Below are 18052 nucleotides of genomic sequence, written 5' to 3'. Positions count from 1 at the left end.
AGCCGTGGTCATTATGGGAACAAAAAATGTGCAAGTGTGATAAGAACAAGGGCTATGATTGCAATTGATGGTGAAAAAAAAATAGATCACAGCTGGGTTGTGGACAGGTTAAGAGATTTAGACCTAAAGCGAAGATCTGATCTGAGAAGAGAAATTACATATTGTGATTTTTAGCACATTCACAATGAATTGATTGTTGAAACCTTGAAAACTGGCAAATCTTCACTGTAGACTTCCAAAGGGGATTGGTGGTTGAGAGGACTATCCTTTGGCTCCCTGTTCCTACCTGATAATCTGGCAACTCTGAGGGAGAATAGTGAGATGCCATGCAAACTAAACTGGTTTCCTATGCCGCATTCTGGGTCTTAATATTCACTTGAAATGCTCCTTAGTTGATTTCCAGGGTCACATACATTTGTGACAGACCTAGTATATATCCCTCTTAAATGTTTGTAAAGCTTAAGAAGATATTAAGGGCTTTGAAAATTTCTGCTTCACAAAAATGTGTTTAGCTCTACTTAGTATATTTTTTGTTATTGTTAATAGAATTTCTCTTGATTCTTGTAACCACTATCACCATGACATGGGTTAGGGTTCCCTTCTGTTGAAGATTGGGAAAACTTCCATTTAATTGATGTCCTTCATGAAATGAATTATACAATATATCTTATTGCTTTTGGGGACAGAAGACAGAGCACACTACTAGCCATGTGGCAGCTGAATCCTGTACCCTGTGGCTTATAGTGTGACTTTGTATAAATAATGGAATTGGATCAACATTCCCTGACAGATGAAGGGGCTGATGACTTCTGATTCTTCTCCAATAAGCACCACAGGATTTATCAAACATACTGATAATTTTGTATGTACAAGAATAGTTACTTGTTTTATAACTAAAGTTTTAGTCTGAGTACTGAACCAAGTCAAGACTGTATTACTGTTATGAATAGATAATATATCTATACCATCTTCTCTGGACTCAAGTGACCAGAAAAAGCATGGCTTCTGCCTTAGCCTCTACTCTTGAGTGACCTAAGAAATGAAGAATGAACCTTAAAAATATAAAGACATATTCCTACCACCAGATGCCCTAAAAAAAACTGGTGCAAAGGTCCTGGATTTGGCATCTGGGAAACACCAAGGGCTCAGGGATTAACTCTGTATTGATTGAGGCCTGGTCCCTTCCATTTGTTGCAGTTATATCACATTTGGAAAGAGGATTTTAGACTAGATCAGGGTCACCACTCCTCTCTTGATCTAACTCTGTATGACCACAGTGCACAAAAGCATCACTGTACTCGCATGGCCATGAGGGAACTTTTGGGAATGATGGAGAGTTTGGAATCCTACTTCTTTCTGAAGAGACTTTGTTCCTTATCTTACCTCTTTCCTCATGTGTGTAAACTTACACTACAGCAAAGAGTCTACATTTAGCTTATGGGTATGAGACCAGAAACTTGGAGGTTTTTATGATTAATATCCTAGTAAGTCTCCAAAGCCCATCTCCAGTGATTTGAGCCCTGTTTGCCTTCTCTGGACCATTTATGCACTCCATTTTTGATACCAGTGTACCACTGTTGAATTCACCTCCTAACTACAGAGGGTCTGCCATATTCGTTCGCAAGCTCCAGAATTCAGAGACCACCAAGCCTAGGCTGTTCTAAATCCCCAAAGAGACAACCCCTACCCCAGAGCTCCAAAAAAAGAAATGTAAAAACCGGTTTGGGCAGCTCAAATATAGTGACCTCAACTTGTCTTTCAGTTTTTGTTTTTTGTTTTTTGTTTTTTGTTTTTTTTCCTTTAAGTAAATTACCAACAGACTAATGGTTGGGAAGGTTTGAAGAGAGTTAGAAAGGTGGGAATGTAACATGCAAAGGGAATGGCCCCGTGGATAACAGTCTTTAGGGGAGGGTCTGGTTAAAAAAATGTGCCAAGTTTAGGCAGTATAGCAAATTTTTTATTCTTTATTGTTGCTTCACTAGGACTGAGAAATCTTCTCATGGAGTTGGCAGTGAGATAGTCAACCAACTCCAGGAATGCCAATATGTCAAAAGGAAACCTTTTCCCTTCAGCAAATAAAATATTAAGAGGGCTCAATGAAAGCCAGTGGGAAGTGGCCTGGAGAAGGAGATGAAAAATTAATTTTAATGCATGGGAGACTAAGTAATTCACTTATTTCACAACCTCAATCAATTTTAATATTTTAGTATTTAATGTGAATGTGGTGTCTCTCCAATAATATTTTAAAAGTTGTTTCTCCCTTTTTGGCTTTTGTTTGGCTTTCTATTTTCTTAGCCATTTTTCTTTGTGTCTTGATAGGGAGGTTCCAGTGGATTTCACCTTACTCAAGGCAGGTATCTACCCTCACCTATTCTTACTAGTTTTAAAAGTTATAAAATTACCAAATAGGGAGCCAAGGCAGTGGGGAAGACCCCAAATCAGCTTTTAGGCAGACTGATTTTTGGAGAGGCCACTGAACCCCAAGAGCCTCTTAAGTCTTCCGGGACAGGCCATTGTGTGGAGAGCAAAATGGAGTCATTTAGTCATTAGTTGCTCAGATATCAGCCCAAGAGGGGAAGCTGTCTGCCTTTCTCCACAATTTAGACACTTATCTTACAAATTCACCAAGCTCCGTGATTTCTGAACAATGCCAGCTGTTAGGGAGCCATTTCCCTGGCATTTTCCCCATAATTTGATTTGAAAGGAAAAGATTAAACTCAGTCCGACCCAGAACTGTCAGCCCAATGCCCTCAAAGAGTTTGACAGGAAAAGAAAAGAGAAGAAAAAAAAAAAAAAACACAACCAACCTTGCAGACTTTTAGATGAAGAAATCACCTGTACCTGTGCATTAAGGAGGACAGTAAAGCACAGTCCATAGGCCAGACAATGAACGTGGATAGGACCAACCATAGAGATTTCTCCTCCCAGAAAGATGGATTAAAGTGAAGGCTAGGGGGGGCTTGTGTGGCTCAGTCATTCAGCATCTACCTTAGGCTCAGGTCATGATCCCAGGGTCCTGGGATCTAGCCCCACAAGGGGCTCTCCGCTAGGCGGGAAGCCTGCTTCTCCCTCTCCCACTTCCCCTGCTTGTGTTCCCTCTGTCTCTCTCTCCATCAAATAAATAAAATCTTAAAAAAAATAATAAAGTGAAGACTAAATTCACTGTCCTTGATGTCTACCTTTTGTGTAATGTTAATTTTAGGAAGAAAATTTAGATTGCATTTAAATGGTGATCTGCTGGTACAAGTATGCTAGCTTTTTAGAGGTAGTTATAACAACCAAGTTTTCCAGGTTGTGGTGATGCCTCTTCCAATTCAGTAATGAGCATTCTATTTATTTTTCCAGATCTGGTAAGTACAAGTGTCAGAATGTTTATACTTTGTTGAATACTTGTGTTACTTAATTTTCCTCTCACAAGAATGATTTAGATGATAATCTTACCTGTGCTTCTCCGGTAAGATCATTGATTCCTAAAGAGGTTAACTTGTTCGAAGTGCAGTAGCTAATAAATGCTATAGCTGGGTTTGGGTCTAACTTCAAATCCTGGAGACTTTGTCAACATATTATGCATTGTCACTGTAAAAGACAGTGAACAACTGTTATAAAAATTCTAATCCAACAGTATGGTTTTTCACTTATACTGTTGTTCATATTTTTTCAAAATATGCATGCTTTAAAATATCCTTTTTTTTTAAAAAAAAAGATTTTATTTATTTGACATAGAGATAGATCACAAGTAGGCAGAGGCAGGCAGAGAGAGAGGAGGAAGCAGGCTCCTTGCTGAGCAGAGAGTCCAATGTGGGGCTGGATCCCAGGACCCTGGGATCATGACCTGAGCTGAAGGCAGAGACTCAACCACTGAGCACCCCCAGGCGCTTCCTCCTTTCCACTCTTAACCTGTGAAATAAGGTTCTGACAACCCCAATGCCTTTTGCTCCTGTGGGCTATACTTGTCAGTATTACCAGTATTAGATCCCAGGATGCTGAGATCATGATCTGAGCCAAAGGCAGAGGTTTAGCCCACTGAGCCAGGTGCCCCTAAAATATCCTTTTTTTAAAAAAAAAAAAAAAAAAAAAAAGATTTTATTTACTTATTTGACAGACAGAGGTCACAAGCAGGCAGAGAGGCAGGCAGAGAGAGAGGAGGAAGTAGGCCTGATGTGGGGCTCAATCCCAGAACCCTGGGATCACGACCTGAGCCATAGGCAGAGGCTTTAACCCACTGAGCCATCCAGACACCCCCTAAAATATCCTTCTTGAACTTGACTTTATTGCCCTTTTTCCCAGGGCTATCTCTCAATTTATTAAAGGACACTTGGAGAATACCACCATTGCCTCTGTTAATACCACCTCTCAATATAGGAGCAACTCAAATATTTCCAATTTCTTTTGATAAATAAGTCAGTGTTTAATATCAAGAAATGTAGTATATATTCCATAACCTAACACAACATAAAATATCTTCCAGTTTAAAAATAATCCAATTTGCCTTATTTCACAGTTGAAGAACTAGACCTAGACATGAACTTCCCAGCCACAAAGTTTATTGGTGGCTAAACTGGGGCTGGATCCAGGACTCATGTACCCCAGTCCCTTGATTGTCCTAGTGTTACATTACAAAAGCATTAATACTTTCATTTTACATCACTTCCTAGGGTAATGAGACCCATAGATGTAAATATATATGTTTATACATATGTATTTATGCATATACATTTTACCATGTACATTAGCACTTTTATTTTTCCTCCCAGTGTCACCCTTTTTTATGCCACATTTCATATATCTTCCATGTTTTCAACAATTAAGACTTAAAGTTTCCCTTTTCCCTGTTCCTTCATTCGCATCTGTACATAGGACAGTTCTGACAAAACATTAAGTCTTCATTAATTATTTAATGATTGATTAATCCTCTTTGAGGTGAATTTGCAGGTATTTATAATTTTAAATTCCTCAGTATGTCATTTTTATTATTTCCTATATATTTATTTTTTATTGGTAGACTTCCATCAAACTCTGAGGTCATCTTGTGCTGAGACACTGAAAGCCATATTCCAAAAGCAACTAGGGCACCATAGAATTTGGTTCTGTTAATAACTCATTTGACATTGCTGAAAGTTACTCAACCTAAATTTCCATTCCCATATGCCAACACGTCTCCCAATGATCAAAAGAAATGAAACTGCAGTAAATAACAGAAACACTTGACTTAAAACCCAAGGGGGTGCCTCTGTCTTCATTTTGAGTCCTCCAAATTGGTGTGAGGGAGTGGGGACTTGGTGTGCAAGGAGACACCCACAGGAAGTGGTCAACTAAGAAAGTATTAAGGGGAGATGATATGAAAAAGGAGGATAGTAGAGAGACTCCGGATTTTAATAGGGGTTTCCATTTGCTTAGGTTCCTAAGTAATTTATTTATTAAGCAATGTGGAAAGATAGAATTTTGTCTTTCAGAATTCCCAGAGATTGAAGGGCAGGTCAACCAACCTATAACTACAAAACACAAATCATTCCACCTAAGGGTGTGTGTGTGTGTGTGTGTGTGTGAGAGAGAGAGAGAGAGAGAGTCACATAAATAACATTCTTGATTCCTTTAACTGCTTTGTACCTGAAAGGACATGGTATGTCTTACAGAGATTCACAGACTGTAACAACATAAGATATTATGAATGGATAAGAACAAAAATAGAAAACAGAAGAAATTTAAAATGAAGCTAAGAATGAAGCATATATCAAATGTGTATCATACAAAAAAGTACATTAGAACTCTAGGGTCAAAGTGTTCTGACATATACCACCGCTGTGACTCTAGACAAATTTGTTTTCTCTTGTTTAGACAAGTTGGATGCGATTTGTATGTGCTGTATGTGCTGTGTTTTCAAACACTTACAAGATGTTGTCCCTGTCCTGGCAGTCTAGATGGGAAAACAAGATGTGCTCAATGGAAACAATTAAAATTTACTTTTCTAAATATATCCTCACGCATGTTTCATCTCACTCAGACCTCCATCTTTTCTTCTTTGCTTCTGGTTTAGCCAACCTGATGTCTCTACTCCTTTCGGTACCATCTCGCGGAAGGTTACAGTAATAATAAGGCTGTTGTGATTTGTCACTCTTTACTTCAGATGAATAACAGGTTCTGAGTATTCCCACCATCACTGATAGGAGGGCATCTTCATCACCTTGGGCAGTAACCATCTGTTGCTGTGTTTTATGCTTCTGTTATTATTTTTCTTTTGACCAAAGCCTTACCCTGTCACAGTCCCCCCCCCCCCCCAGATCCTCCCTATATCTAAATCATCCAGTGCCCTAGGCATTGTGTCCCCATATTACAGCTTTTGTCATTTCTATCTCTCTAAATGGCTGCATTTGCTCTCACCCCTTGGGGTTTTACTCTCATTTAACTTTGACACATATCTTCATTATCTCCCTGAGAGGAACTCCAGGGGCCTAGAATGAACTGCTGAAAGTGCCTCATACAGTTTCCCAGAGGTGGTAGCAATTGGGTGATGCACATTTTAGAGGAGAGAATTGTTAGATGTTGAAGGAGCACAGCTGTGAGGCATTCTTGGTACTCACTATTGAGAAGGAAGCCAGTGCTGGGATGACCGGGGTTGGGAGAAATTAAGTCTACCCTAGGGTTCCGAGTGGGAACAGAATGCTTCTTAAGGCTTACTGCTTGAAATTGAGTAATAATTCTACCTGACAAAATATGAAGTTTGAGTCCATGGTACTCTATCCAAGAGGACAAGGCTATAGAGATTTCCTGGAAGGAGTTGGGTTTCAGTTATTACACAAGTTATCAATGGCTCAATGATGACTATGACACACATCAGGTCTCATGGGGTACTCAGAGGGTCATGGTAAGTCCCTACTTAAATAGCTATCTGCAAGAATCTTGTTTTGTTTTGTAATAGATTGGAATGAATCCACATAGGTACAGCTATGTTCTATTGCCAGGGAAGTTCCTATTTAAATATTTTAGATCATAAGTCCATAAATTTTTATACATCTGTTTTACCTTTTTAAGAGGAGTTACTGAAAATTCAAAAATTGAATTGTCAACATCATTATAACAAAATACTTAGTGTTACACTTTTAACCATGGTATTATTGGGAATTTTTAAGTTAAGTAGGGCTATCTAAATTACTGTCAATGACTCCAAGATACAGTGATTCTTAGCTTGGCTTCTTAGAAACTATTTTCATTGTTTTACTGTCATATCTATATCATAATAATAAACAAACAGGGTTTCGGAGGGGGGTGGGAGGTTGGGTGAGCCTGGTGGTGGGTATTATGGAGGACACGTATTGCATGGAGCACTGGGTGTGGTGCATAAACAATGAGTTCTGGAACACTGAAAAGAAATTAAAAAAAGGTTCATGTTTGTATGCATATATATAATATATAGCGACATATATACACTTTAAATACTTTTTTCAGTTTGTAAAAATAGATGTGACATCAATTTTGAGATTTAAAATCTCCAAGGGTCAGTGTTTTTAATGTTATATAAATTCTTATATAATTCTTATATAAATTCTAAGTTTATATAGTTGAAATAAGATTTTTTTTTAAAAAGTCTTATTTATTTGTTAGAGAGAGAGAGAGAGAGAGAGCACTCACAAACATGGGGAGCAGCAGGTTCCCTGGCGAGCACGGAGCCCTATGTGGGAATCAATCCCAGGACCCTGGGAACATGACCTGAGCCAATGGCAGATGCTTAACCAACTTAACCAGCCAGGTGCCCCAAGATATTTTTTTTTTTTTAAATGGCCCAGAGAAGTTTAGGCCATTCAGTTACCTGAGGGGTGGGTGGAGTGTGTACAGAGAAGCTGTTATCACCCACCTTTTCACTGTCAATGGCAAGTCCAAATGCAGATTCTCTTCCTAGTCTTGGGAAAATAGTTACAGTTGGGGAAGAACACCACTTTTCCTGAATCTGAAAACAATGCTGATTGTGAATTTCACAGCACGCCAGGTGATCTGACACCATGGCTACGGTGCTTTTCCCGAGGCTCTGGAATTTTGCACCTTTGTGCCATTCCACTTCGTAATTCCAAGAGCACTGACTGCCAGTGAGGCATGGCAGAAAAACCGTTTCTGGGTGTCTCAATCTCACGTTTGTCTCGGGATCAAACATTAAGAATTAGACACGTCCTAAGGGATAAGTCATTGGAATAAAAAGAATGTTGACTGTTTTTTGCTTATACTCAGCCTGAGATGGGAATTAGAAGACCAGCACCACAAAGACGTCTGGAGTCAGCAGTGGAGCAGACAGATAAACATCATACACAATAGAAGTGGCAAGACTAGAACCGAAGACTGATGCCAAGGATAAATACTGGCTCTCTGATAAGGGGATGCCAAGAACTCAGTGGAAAAGTGCTGCAATCAGCATTAGGAACTAGGAGGTGAAATCAGAAAGCTGGAGGGTATATGAGACTCAAGAAGTTAAGAGGAATCTGTTACATAGGATTTCCTTAGAGCCTGACTGGTGGGCAAATGGTCTCAAACCTGTCCCTTCTCCATTCAGGCCATAGGCCCTCCTTGAAGTAGGTTCAAAAAGAGTTCCACGTGGAATTTTTCAAACATCAGTAGATAGCAGCCTCTCCTGGAAGCCTTGTTAAACACATAAATGCCTCTTTCCAAAACCTGATCTGAAGGTTAGAAAAGGTAAATCTCCTGGTTTAAAACCTTTTTGTATAAAGGGCCAATAGTAAGTATTTCAGCCATATGGTCTTTGTCATAATTTCTCATCTTCTGCTGTTCTAGCATGAGAACAGCCATATACAAAATGTAAATAAATGAATGTGGCTGCGTCCCAATACCTTTTTTAATTTTTTTAACAAAACAGGTGGCATGACAGATTTGGCCTGTGGAACATGGTTTCCTGACCCCTGGTGTAGAGCAATGTCATTCTTTCCCCCAACATAGTAGCCTAATGCATCTTGAAAAGAAAATTAGCAAAACACAGGCCTTCAAAATAGAAAGCCAGATGTTTCTCTTAATCACCTACAGTTTTGCAGATGTTATTGTTGGTGTTCAATATCTCTCTGTATCAAGGTTGCTGAGATATGGATGTATAAAACGGTGGCGGCAAATATAGTTTCTTTTGGAAGCTACAGGAAAGGGATCTCATTTCCCCCAAGTAACTCACTCATTTGCCTGCTCTCATGTCAGAAATTCTACCTTTAGTAGATCAATTTAATTCATAGCACTGATATGTTTCCTGATGCTATATGCAAATGAAAGAAGAGAATAATTGTTCATACCCTCAAGGGGTAGGAAAAGCAAATCTCCTTTTGACAACTTAAATACTCCTGAGAAGGTATAAGCAATACTTATCCACAGGAAAAATGGGTTGAAGACAGAGACACGGAGATTATTTTAAGTTAACATCAAGCATTAATAGCTAAGTGTAATTCTTTATAAAATTCTTTCTGTGTGCACGTGAGAGAGAGAGAGAGAGTGTGTGTGTGTGTGTTATGTAAGATGTGGTTAGGAAGGCAGTTGTGGAATGTATTAAAGAAATGGGCAGCACTGAAATGACACATTTCCAAGGGCATTTTAGTCAAAACCCAGCTCCTCCATTAGCTCATCTTTCTCCTCCCAGTGGGGTGTAATCAGTTTCTTGATTAGCGTTTGCAGTCACAAGGATTGCAAGTTGCTTCTACATGAGTCTCAGGGACTTACCAGATCATCTCAGAAAGAGCCAGCTCTCTACAGCCACCTGCCCGTCTCTGTGGGCCCTAGTCTCCTGTGTATGTGCCCCAGTCAAATGTAGGAAAGTGACAAAGCCGATGTTTGCTTTAGAGGACTCTTTTCTATAACTTCTCCTGGATGCCCCTTTTAATCTTTCTACATTCTGTACCCCCCTGCACCTTGGCCCTAGATCTGCCCAGAATTCCCAGCCCTTTTCTGAGTCCCTCACTTTCCATGAACACTTAAACGAAGTTTGCCTTTCATATGAGGATATTGTGTCTTAAGATGGGACCTGACTTCTGGAAATAGCTAATTTGATAACCTGATTGAAGATAACACCTTTTCAAGTTATTTGCATTTTTGTCAGTTAAGATATTTGCATTTTATTGGGGGGGGGTTATACTCTTCTCTCATAAGGATTTACTAATTGGAAATTTCATGAGGAGACCGTCTCAAACACCTCTGCTGGAAAGGTTCTGAATTAGAATGTTGTAGTTAACTGAATGCTGGGAGACCTGCACTTTTGTCATGTCTCAAATTACTAAATTAGTTATAAAACTATGCTCCCATTATGCATCTCAGTTTTCTCATTCTCTAAAATTATAGTTTGGAATTACATGATTACTGCCTAAAACTCCAGGATAAGCTAATTTACACTAAAGTATTAGTGACTGACAGTAGTTTACTTAGTTATTCAGGTATAGCAGATATTTTGAAAGCACTTAGACCCCAAATATTCTGTCACACTGTCATTTTAGACGTCAAAAACAACGTAGAGAGCTTTCTAGTTACCTTCAAATCATACCAGTAGACTGCAGCTGCAGTTGAGGCAGACAGAAAAATGGCCAGAGGTTGTGTTTTTTTAAGGTTAGATGCTTGCTATGATTTTTGGGGAAGATTTGGAGTAGGAAAGGACCTTGAGCCAACATGGAATAATCAGGCATGTCTCTTTTTAAATTTTGCATATAGTATCAGAAGCACTGTAAATCTCCCATATTTAATAGGACTCTTTACTTAAATAGCTATTTATTTCCTCTGAGATGAAAGGTATAATTCTTAATGTGTTACTCAGATTCATTACACTTCGTGTCCTTGTGAAAATTAATAAAGAAAAGCTCATTTAAAATGGAGATGGGAGGCCAGCAGAGGGAGCTCTCAAAGCCCTACCACTCTATCAATTATAGACCCCAACAGGAAGAGAGAGATACCTTGCACTAAAGTCGGCTTTACTACTCTAGTAGGAGGAACAAAGATTTTGTCTTTGCCAGCAATGGCCCAGCGAATGAAAGACTGTCCCAACTCAGCCAATGAAAAGCCACTATACTTGCAGCTCCCAGTTTACACCAAGAGACTTTTTGTTTATGACAACTGCTCCCAACTCTCCCCTTTCCTCTCTAAAAGAGCATTCCTCTTGTTTGTTCTCCTGACTTGCCTATGGTTTTATTGTAGCTTGTGTGTCCTGAATTGAATTTCTCTGCTCTTCCCCCAAATAAACCCATTTTGCTGGCGAACAAACTGACAGTTTTATTTTGAAGGTTAACATCTTCATTTAACAGCTAGTAATGACCACACTGTTGCAAGCACTCTTCAAATACCTGGGCTAGTGAACCAAGTACAGAGTCCCGACCTCATGGCTTCTGCATTCTGAGTAGGACAGTCAGAAAATTTATAACTAGAAACTTACATATGTCACTCATGGAAGTGCATTCCAGAGAAGAATGAAGAATGAAGCAGAAGAAAGGTCTAGAGAGCAATGGAAGATAGATGCTGTTCTAATGGGGAGGTCAGAAAAAGCCACCCTGAGCAGGGGACATTTAATTAGATGTAAAGGAAATGACAGGGGCATTACATGGGATCTAGGCTAGAGGGTTCCTGGCAGATATGATCTGTTCTCATATACTGTTCCTGACTTTTAATGATCTTCCCTATGCTGATTCGGCTCTTCCTCCCTGGACTGTCTCCTCTCATCACTCATTTTAAGCCATTCCTTCCTCTGTCCAAGGTTCCCTCTTGGTATTTATAGTTGATCCTCATTATTTGCAGGATACTTTTTTTGCCAGTTCACCTACTTGCTAAAATTATTTATAATTCCCAAATCAATACTCATGGCATTTTTGTGCTCATTTGTGGACATATGCATGCACAAAGCAGCAAAAAAACTTGAGTTGCCCTGTGTATACATTCGCTGCTGAGGTTGATCAAGGAGAAGCTCTGCTTTCTTGTTTTAGCTCTCCTTCTGTAAATGAGTGTCCTTATCATGTTCTATTTAGTGGGAAATTTTAAATATTTCTGTGCTTTTGTTGTTTATTTATTTATTTAAAATGGCCCCTAAGAAGAGTACTGAGTTACTCTCTACTGTACCTGAATGAAAAGACTGGGATGTGCCTCTTAGAGTAAATCCATAGGTAAGCTTTATTCAGGCATGACTTATAGTGGTGTTAGACATGAGTTCAATGTTAATGAATTATCAATATATACATTAAAGAAGGTATTTTTATTTTTTAGTTTTTTAGAGGGGGTAGAGGCAGAGGGAGAGGGAAAACTTTTTGGAGCTTTACCCATGGCTCAATCTCACAATCCTGAGATCATGACTTGAGCCAAAATCACGAGTTGGATGCCCAACCAGCTGATCCATGAAGGCACCCCTAAATAAGGTGTTTTTAGGGACGCCTGGGTGGCTCAGTTGGTTAAGCAGCTGCCTTCGGCTCAGGTCATGATCCCGGCGTCCTGGGATCGAGTCCCACATCGGGCTCCTTGCTCAGCGGGGAGCCTGCTTCTCCCTCTGCCTCTGCCTGCCATTCTGTCTGCCTGTGCTCGCTCTCTCCCCCTCTCTCTCTGATAAACAAATAAAAATCTTTAAAAAAAAAATAAGGTGTTTTTAAGTAGAAACATATATAACACAAGGCTATCCATTCATTAGGTGGTGAAAATGCTAAATCAGAGGCTCATAGGAACCTAACCTTGTTTTTACCCTAGGAGCAATGGCTCAGTACTTGTGAATTCAGGGTTCCTGGTGACTTTATAGAACATTAACTATCACAGATATTAAGACTCAACTATAACTTCTAGATCTTGCTTCCAAAGATACTTTTTTAAGGTACCTTACTTACTTTAGTGCCCAATTATATTCTAATTAGTGTTGCACTATATTTGCTTTTAAGCTCTTTTCCAATTGTTTTCTGCATTTTTTTTTTTTTTTTCTGATCTATCACTTCGGCTAGCTCCCAATCATTGAGCATCTATTATGTGCCCAAAATGGTTGTGGGATTTTTATCATAATGGCCCTGAAAAGTAAGCCTTGGGTGGTTCATTTGGCAAATTAAAACCCTGAGACTTGAGAGGTTCTGAGATTTGCCCAAAGTCACCATGCAAATAAGGCTGAGGAGTCTGGATCTGTTCCAAGGTTTGCCTGGCTCTGAAGCTTTTATGTCTTGCAATAGTTCTGGGTCCTTGATAGAAACTCAGTGAGCTAAACAGAGTGTTACACAAAAAAGACAAAAGAGGGAGGGGAAGTCAAGGACAATTCATGCTTTGTGTTGGTTGGTAACAAAGCTATTTTTCTCCCTGGAAGAAAGAGATGAAAGTTCTGATATTCAAATGCTCGCTCACCAGGCACCCTTCAGAATTCCCATCCATCAGCTGGCAAATGGACACATTTTAACAAGCACAATCGCAACCAAGCAAGTTCTGGCAACAAAATATGCCTCCACTAATGATATTCAATTGTTCTAAGAAGACAAAATGGTCTGAAGTGTAATGAGATGCCAAACACACAACCGCACAAAACAGGCTGCTCATATTTAAGTCCTTATGTTTCTTGAAGTGAAAACTCATTTTAAGAAGATTATGGTGCATATATTATAAAGTGGGATGATATTCCACATTCATGCCCCACTGGGGCCCTGACTGTATTAAAAAAAAAATGAAAACAAAACCAACAACAACATTTTGTTCCCACACAAGTACTTCGCTAATAGGACATGTGACGTGGTAAGTCATTTGTTTGGGTTATTTTTATTGCAGGCTTTATGGATGAATTCACACTTTTGAAACACAATGCATTCAGGAAACTTTTCAATCAGGCTCTGGTGAGTAGGAATATCCTGCAAACAAGGGGCATCAGGTCAGGGCCATGGGAATAGAATGTTAATCGATGAGGTGGGGTGAGGGAGAGGGAAGGGAATAAACTTTCCAGCAATGTGTCCATCCCCCCCCCCCCTTTCTAGCGAGAACAAAGTAACGTCTACCAAGGCAACAGCCAGATTTTTATCCTTGACCAAATTCTATTCAACATGTTTATCAGTGGCAAAGATCCATGGTTTCAAACATTTTATTATAAGTGAAAGCCTTTGTTTTGATGAAATCCCTCTGAGGAATGTAAATAAGTAAAACATATGAAACAGAAGTAATATGCTGAAGTGAGGGGGTTGTTTTCCAAACACTTTCTGTCCCCCTGTTTTTTTAGTAGCAGCTCTGAGGGGGCTCCTGGAAATCCCTCAGACTCCAAGAAACTGTGAAAAGCACTGATTCAGATGAATTGAGGTATTTCAATGTCTAGGAGAGATGAATGGAATCGTTAAAGGAAGGATATGTCAGGCAGGGCAAAAGAAAACACTCTGTATGTTTCAAAGAGAGAGTAAATGGGGATGGCGAGCGAATCGTAATTATAGAGATTCTTGAAATGAATGATTGTAGGAAGCACTCACCGTTCCAGGGTTGATGGAGGGAAAAGGAGGAAGTGGTGGTTGCTCAAGGGTACTAAGTAAAGCCCACATGATCAAGTACTGGTATAAAGAGGGCCTCAGGGGTGGAACCAGGATGGCAGCCACTTCCTGAGATGCACCTAGAGGGAGCAAGAAAGAAATGCTGCTTCTTCCCTACGTCTGCGTCGGACCCCACCGATACCTCCTACTCATTAAACCCACCAGAAAGCCTGCTGGAAAAACAGACTCCCTGGGCCTGGCATTCCTGAGCAGCGCTGAAAGGGCAGGCATGAGATGAAGAGGTAGGTTGACAACTGGCTCAGTCCATTTATCGGGTTATTCGCCGCCCACCCATACCCTTCTACTTGTATTTGATTTCTGCACCACAGCAATGACAATGTCATGCTTCTGCCTCATAAAATCGAATCCTCCTAGGTATGCAGGAAGACCCACACAGTCTCTTCCAAAGGGATGACGCCAAGATTCATTGATCATTCCCTGTCTCTGTCCCTGAGTGATATTAGTTCCTATTCGTTTCAAATGCAAAGCCCATCTGGATATTATGTAACACATGGCAAAATTTAAAGTTCAACTACCATCTATGTTCTATATAAAATAATATGGTTCATTAGGTGTAACAGTGAAAGGAGCAGTCCCATTTCAACCTCTTCATTTCCAAACTTGGGCATTTGGGCTATGGAAGAAATAGTACCACATACTGGTTGTGAGTTCAGAGCACATATCACATTTTGAAAGTGAGTTTGCCATTTCATTTCATCATTTTATGTTGGCTAAGTGCCTCCTGGGGGGAAGGAATATACAGCATAAAACCAGTGAATGCCACAGTGAATGCTGAACTTTCATGTCAAAATGAGTTGTTTGGTTGGAACTGCTGTTGTATGGTATATACTGTGATGGTGAATGAGACATCTCATTAATTCATGGGTGGTGGTCTTGGCAGAAAAATTTTGAGCAAAGAAGAAAATTTCTTATCAAATTAACTTTGGTTTACCAGAAAGAGCATACCACAGTTCCCAGTGTTTTAGAAAAGGATAAAATATAATCAGACTGCCATCAGGTGGCTGAGATGATCCCCTTGACAAATGATAACCCAATAGGGCCTGTTAGAAGGTTTGGATACTCAGCAGTGATAGAAGCAGGATTTTTTTCTGGTGAGGTGAGTGCTCATGCTGTTGACCCATATATAACTTTCTATTCCTGCTCCCATGGCCATTTGAGTGTGAGTCCATTGGCTAAGCACAAGGGTGGCTGGGCAAAGGTTGGCTAACACCCACAAGAGGGGTCACTTTGTCTTTGTATATCGGAGGATTTCCTCTGCTTGGGGTACTCTTCAGTAATCAATAACATGGAACAAATGTATTCTCTCCTGCTATGCCTAACCTGGGAAAGTCATCCCATGCTTCTTCTCCTGAACTTCTTCCCAAAATTCCATCCTTGAATCTTTTTTTCTTTCCAGTTATCTGATCCTTAAGCCAAACTGCTATCTGTTCCTTATGAATCATTGTGGATTCACAGGTCTGGCCATATATCCATCCAGGCACAGTAAATATATACTTCTCAAAGTTTGGCCAATGAGAAGACTTGCTTCCACTGCTGTCTTTCAGGGACATTCCTGATTAAGACTGAAGATCAGTAACCATCACTTAGAACTGATGTCAGCATGTCATGTAGAAATATCTATGGAACTAAGCCTGAGTTAGTTCTTCCTCTGTAAACTGGTCATTTAGATTTTCTCATAAGGCCATAGAAGTTGGTTAAAGGAATGATGACAGAAGGCACATTTTGTGAAAGTGCCAGAAGATTCTGAGCCACTTGTGCAATTTACTTGTGTCTTTTAATGTCTCTAAGACCTCTTTCTATATGTAACACCTCCATCTGATAGTGGTGTGTTGCCTTTCACCTCTAAATTTGTGGTTTAATGGATGAGAAACACTCAACTCATGACATAACTTACTGGGTCAGTTTTTGTCCCATGATCAGTTAATAAATCTCCATAGAGCCCAAGACCAACCTAAGAACTTTTTTCCCCCCATAAAGTTAACAGTATTTTCAGAAGGGAGCATTATTTTGCTCCCTAATCTTAGTGGAACAGCACTATGATTTGTCTGTTGCTGAATCCCAGTGACTCTATTCAGCCTTTCTGTTTGCCACAGTTGTTCTGGGTTTCATAGGAAAGTCTGGTCACTAAGGCAGCAGAGCAACATCCACCACAACCTGGATCAGCTTCAGAACCCACACACAGCTCAGCCTATCAGCTTATCATTAAATGGGTTGGAATGACCCCAGATTTTCTCAGTCTTGTTTAGGATATCTCCAAACTCCAAACTAGCCCAACATGCATTGCTCCAATTTCTTAGTGACAGGCCATATAAGAGGAAACTCCCCACTGGACTCCTAGAAATGTCACCATGGGGCCAGGTCTCCATATTTCTGTGGGGTTTATCTCCTAATCTATGGCTCTTTTGAATGTTATTAAGGCATCTACAGTAGTTACTACTAACTATTCATCAAGGTCAGTCTGCATGATGTCATCAAGATAGAGAATCAAAATGATGTTCTGTAGGGTATGCTCAAATCCCTGCAAGTCTTCCCAGGGAAGATTCTCACAGCTGTGGAGCAAGTCAGTTGAAGAAAATTGCTAACCTGTCAGGTGAAAGCTTCCTGTTTTGGGTTGGATTTAGAAATTGGCATATATAAGAAAAAAAAAAAAAACCCAAACATTTGCTATATAAATTGCTGCATGCTCAGTTCTAGGGACTTGTTTTATTTAAGGAAAGATAATATATCCAGAGTATCAGTTACAATCTGAGCTACCACCTAATTTATTTTGTGGTAATCCATAGTCATTTTTCAAGATCTAGATATCTTCTGCATAGCCAAAAAGTTAGTGATTAAATAGTTAAAAGGGTGATATGATAGAACTCACCACTTTCACAAATGTTAAGTCTCTTGCTACTAAATATTAGATCAATCAAGATCCAATCAAGATCCTTGAGGAGACATTTACTTTTCCAAAGATTCTGCCAGAAGCCGAGAGAAGAGAAGAATTTCTTTTTCCCTCTTCCCAACTTCTGGTCTCTCACTAATGCCTCTTTTTAGGGAAACTAACAGGATACTGGTTGGCAAAGGAAACTGGAATATTTAATTTAGAAACACAGAGCCTCAGCATTACAGAGCAGAGAAGTTTCAATGTACGGCTGTGAGATACCAGATAAATAATGGGTATAATTACTTTTCACATAATAAATGAGTATTTTGGCACAGACCTTATGATTTTATATGACTTACAGGTATCTCTGCTTTTCCTTAGAGAAAGAGGACAGTAAACCTAAGGAAATGTGCCTCAGAAGTCTACAGTATAATGGAAAATCTACAATACAAGTCCTGGCAACTTTGTATTTTTCAATCAAACCCAGGAAGTTAGGACCATGTCAATCTGAAACAAATTGGTGTTGATCTCATTGTAGTGACATGAGGTGATTAAGATGAGAAACATACAGTATAAATGTGGAGACTCAGGGAGGGGCAGCGTGAGGAGTTATGCATTGGCATCACTTCATTAAAAGATGTCGTGTTTGAGGTGATTGCTTACCACTAGGAACCATCAGGATGCTGTGGCTTAA

General features: G+C 39.7%; 1 protein-coding gene and 1 long non-coding RNA gene across 2 annotated transcripts in view; one reads left to right on the top strand and one right to left on the bottom strand.

Moving 5' to 3' along the window:
• Positions 1-7990, bottom strand: part of LOC309848137 — a 67281-nt gene extending 59291 nt beyond the window's left edge. Inside the window, exons 1-2 of the long non-coding RNA XR_014302850.1 lie at positions 7850-7990; positions 3442-3576 (exon numbers count right to left, since the gene is read on the bottom strand). This is a non-coding gene — a long non-coding RNA (uncharacterized lncRNA). The remainder of the gene's footprint in view (positions 1-3441; positions 3577-7849) is intronic.
• Positions 1-18052, top strand: part of LOC309848136 (uncharacterized protein) — a 439793-nt gene that overhangs the window by 381279 nt on the left and 40462 nt on the right. The gene's annotated exons all lie outside the window — the stretch shown is intronic.

This window comes from Mustela nivalis (assembly GCF_964662115.1).
Source record: "Mustela nivalis genome assembly, chromosome: 14".
In the NCBI taxonomy this organism is placed as follows: domain Eukaryota; kingdom Metazoa; phylum Chordata; class Mammalia; order Carnivora; family Mustelidae; genus Mustela; species Mustela nivalis.
This window is presented reverse-complemented; position numbering and strand designations above follow the sequence as displayed.